Source organism: Lactuca serriola, chromosome 7, assembly GCF_051521515.1.
Source record: "Lactuca serriola cultivar US96UC23 chromosome 7, Lser_US96UC23_V15, whole genome shotgun sequence".
NCBI lineage: Eukaryota > Viridiplantae > Streptophyta > Magnoliopsida > Asterales > Asteraceae > Lactuca > Lactuca serriola.
In genome coordinates, this window is record NC_136414.1 from 53,670,647 (window position 1) to 53,675,782 (window position 5,136).

The following is a 5,136-nucleotide window of genomic DNA, read 5'->3' on the forward strand; positions in this document are numbered from 1 at the left end:
GCTCATGTGAATGATGGAAAGCTTGGGCCAAGGGCAATGAAGTGTATATTTCTAGGATATACAATAAGAATAAAAGGTTATTGACTGTGGTCGACATAAGAAGGAAGAACTCCTAAATTTATCATGATCAGCGAATAACGATTAGGGTGTTGACCAGAAGGTGGATTTTGCATCTCAAACTCTAGATAGAGTTATGATAAGTGATGAAGAGCAAGGCGGAAGTGGTGCTGATGTCAGGAAGAAGGACATTAAACAGGATTATTCGAAAACCTGATAGATATGTGGGATGTGTCAATTCTAGTGATCTTGACTCAAATGCTTTTACTTTAGCAACTGGAGAAGACATTGACACTGAGGAGCCTCAATGTAAAGAGGTCATGGAGATTAAAAAAGCAACTGATTGTTTGATGGCCATGAATGAAAAAATGTAATCTTTAGAGAAGAATGAAACATGGGATCTAGTTCGATTACCAAAGGGAACAAAACCAGTGGGATGCAAATGGATCTTAAGAAGAAGGAAGGGATACCAGGAGTTAAACCAGTTAGGTTCAAGGTAACTTTGGTGGCAGCAAAGTCTTCTCAGAAATAAGGAATTCATTATCACGAGGTGTTCTCACTTGTTGTGAAGCACAAGATAATTTAGGTTCTTTTGGCCATGGTGAGTGCATTTGCTCTGGAGCTTGAACAACCTGATGTGAAAACAGCATTTCCACACAGGAATTTAGAAGAAAACATTTACATGTCATAACCAGAGGGGCTCCTTGATTCTAATAAGGATAATGTATGTTTTTTTGAAGAAGTGTTTGTTTGGTTTGAAGCAATCTCCAAGGCAATGGTGCAAGATATTTGATTCAATCATGATATCACATGGCTACAATCGGAACCAATTTGACAACTTAAAGGAATTATCACCAGATTCCGACATATATTTGTTGCTATATGTTGATGACATGCTCATCACAGCTAAGGACATGGCAAGAATAAATGACTTGGACGCGACCCTAAAGAATGAGTTTGAAATGAAGGATTTGGGAGCAATAAAGAAGATACTTGGAATGGAGGTTTGATGGGATGGAAGATCAGGGAGGTTGTGTATTTCTCAACAAAGGTAAATTAAATTCTATAGTATTTCAATTATGATCTGTCCAAACTAGTGGGAACTCCTTTGGTTGCTCATTTTAAACTTGGTCGAGATACTACACCCACAAATAATAAAGAAAGTAAGTACATGAGTAGGGTTCCATACTCTAGTGTGTTGTTGGAAGTCTTATTGTCACACCCCAAAACCGGAACGACGGAAACGTTCGGGGGTAGAGGACGTCATGTACAGTATCATAACAATGCAAAATAGTAAACAAACAACAACATCATCCATTGCATTAATAGTATAAATTAATACAAATGTGTTCTTTCATAGTAAAAAGACATCAAAACAAGTAATCAAAATAAAAGATGAGTCTTGAACATGCTCCGTCTTCTGAAAAACTTGGTCAATTGTATGTAACATCCATAAATTTTATGCCAAATTTAAACTTTTCCAATCATAATTAAAACCCAAATAGTGTTTGTTTACAAATTGTTTTCAAATCATTAATCATCAGAGTGTCCCAATAACAGATCATAAGAATGAAGAGCGGCATGGTCACGCCTTTGCCTTGCCACGATCTCCTGAAGTACCTGAAATAATAACTGAAAACTGTAAGCCCAAGGGCTTAGTGAGCTACCCCCAAAATACCAATACCACACTGAAATACCAAAATGGTAACAATCAATCAACCACATGCATACTGGGCCATCGACTTGACTGGACCGCCCTACAGGGCCTACAGTCTAACTGAATCTATAACGAGCCTTCGACATGACGGGACCGCCCCATGGGCCTACAGTCTCCCCGGACCGCTCATAGGGTATGTTGGCCTTCAACACAAAGCAAGACCGCCTCAACCCAAATCAACGAGCAACTGATCATGTGCACATAACTAACATATACTGTCATACATAAGCATCAAACATATCTATCTCATGATCATAAATCATAGCAATCTCTCATAGCTAAAGCATCGACCTAGCAGGCCACTAACATACCGATCCCTAAGGATCATAGAATCATAACATACTGTCTATCTTGATTCCGATCTATCAGATCATAACCATATATATATATATATATATATATATATATATATATATATATATATATATATATATATATATATATATATATATATATATATATATATATATATATCATAACGATAACAACTAAAAGGATCAGCCTTGGTGCCTTATACCCTTTTGATATAGTGAGGATAACTCACCTCGTAGATTTCAACTCGGTAGATAAATCCCAATCTCTCAGATCACTTGCCAAAGACTCCACCACCTATTACCGTAGTTCGAATATACCCATATGTCATCAACCTCACAAGCTACTCCATAAACCAACTAGTCAACCCTTATGAAAGTCAAAGTACTCAGTCAAGGTCAACAGTCCATGTTGACCTTAACTCGCTGAGTACCCTCAGCTACTCGGCGAGTTCCTTGAAGTTCTTTCCCACTCGCTGAGTCACTGGGGTGACTTATCGAGTTCCTATGATTTTCGATCGAAACCTAAAGGCCACCCGTCGAGTTTCCTTCCTGCAACAAGACGGATACACACGCATTCATAACTTGGGGAAAACTCATCCGACTCGCCGAGTTGTTCATGCAACTCGTCGAGTCTATGGCAATCTTCATCGGACTCACCGAGTTGTTCATCCAGCTCGTCGAGTTCATGGCCATCTTCATATGACTCGTCGAGTCAACCTTGCAACTCGCCGAGTTCCTTTAGTCCTTAAGCCATACAAACTCATTCAAGCCATGCAATGGCTCCAAATTACAGATCTAAGCTTCTAGGGCATGCTTTTCATGAAAAGTTGCAAACTTTACATGTATGCATGACTAAAAAGGCACTTAATGCCAAATCTAAGCTCTGAATGGGGTTTCATGCACAAGGAGGGCCTCATCCACGACCAAAACAGAAACTTTATGATTCTAGGGCTTGAGAAGGGTCCAGATCTGAAGTTACAACTTCAGATCTAGCCCATAGCTCACCAATTGACTCCAAAAATCTATAAAACCCTAAAACTCAACCACCAAGAGATCTAGAAGAAAAGGGGAGTAAATATTGCAACTTGATACCTCCAAAAGATGCTACCTGAGGTAATTTTTGTTTCCCACACCTTCCTTGCTTCAACTCCTTTGTTCTTCAAGATTTTCCCTCCTAGCCAACCTTCTTTCCAAGGCTTAAAACACACCAAAAAGAGAGTACCACACGAATTAGGGTTTCATTGAGCTCTCAAAGACAGTAAAGAGGCCAAAGGGGGCTTAGTCCTCCTTAAATATGGTGCAAAACCCCGAGATTTAGGGTTTCCTCTGCTAGATCCTACTCGTCGAGTCCCTCCCTGGACTCGGCGAGTAGGTCACTAAACACACGATCCCACCCCGCTGCTACTCGACGAGTAGGGCAACCAACTCGTCGAGTAGGACTTAAAACCAAAGAACATTTTATTTAAATCCATACCTGAGAATCGGGGCGTTACACTGTACCTGTCTATTGGTGACCTGAGAATACAAGTTATTTTGAAAGAGTTTATCAGCTTTAAAGCTGGTGAGTTCATAAGCATTTAGTGTCACTATTTGTATAAGTTTGATGAAAATGTTTGTAAATGTTCAATGTGAATGTTTGTAATAAATGTTTGTAACTCCTAGAAAATCCTATATTTTCTACTAAACGTAGCCTTCTACCAAGGCATCAAATGTTCTATGTGTTTGTCTCTTGTAAGAGTGTGTATTTTCCCATGTGTGACTATCATTAACCAAAAATATAGTTTTACATTATTGTTTATGTGAGAAGTGCACAAAGTGAATGCAATGGGGAAATAATAAGGTACTGTAGTGTTGTATTTTAGTAACTACTGTTGTACCAATTACCTTAAACCAATTGTTATTTAAGATATAATGTGATATGATTGCACCATACTATCGACTAATAACACGACGATGAAAGACGTCGGAAGAAATGGCATTTGGCACCCGTAGACTTGCAAGTCCCACTGTAGCGAACATCAAGGTGTAGGATAGTCAATCCAATATAGATCTATACACAAATTCACGCTCTCCTTCTAGGAGACTTTGGATACAAAACGAGCCATGACAGGTGATGCCATGCCCCGAAACCGTGGCTCACATTTATGTTATAGTATTCTTGTATATGTATTGTATATACTAGTGTAATGTATGTTCTCTCTGTCTAGTATGTAGTATGTTCTCTTTGTTTCTCATCATAGTTTGTTCTCTTAGTTTCTCATAATAGTATATTCGTTTTGTTTCTCATATAGTAAGTTCGTTCTGTTTCTCATATAGTATACCCTCTTAGTTTCTCATAATAGTAAGTTTGTATTGACTCATAAATGAACTAACTCTTGTATGTTTCGTTGTACTAGAAATAATGAGTAGTGTCTTCCTAAACTATACCTATTATATTTTACTAGTAATTTCTGTCGTTTGAAGAAATGAAGGTATGCCGTTGTTACCCAAAGGTAATGAACTGATTGAGAATACTTTTATATCTACATATGTATAAAAATATATATAAATAATATTTAGACTACATTCGGACAAATAACCGATACCCTAAGGCCACATCCAAACGAGGAAAAGGAAATAAAGCGAGTTATCAGTCCTAAGTCCTTTAAACATTACTTATATAACTATACATATATAGACATGCATTTGAAAATATATAAGTTTAAAAGAATTAAAAGGAAGGTTTGACATGTAAGAACAAGTTTGATAAAAAGTTTAACATGTAAAAGAGTTAGATAAACATTTGAAGTAGTTTGTTTGATAAAATAGCTAAAAGTATAGCAAATCCATTTGTTTGATAGTTATTAATCACATGTGATTGATATAATAACTATAATGTTTCAACTTGTATCCCCCCCACCATAAAAGCATTTAAAATCATTTAAAAGGTAGATTAAGGGGTATGAACTCACATGTAGTGAATGATATGAAAGTATGTTTGGAAATAGGACGTAGAGTGTCAGGTGAAACCTTGAGCACACAAAGATCCTAATAAACATATAATGACAT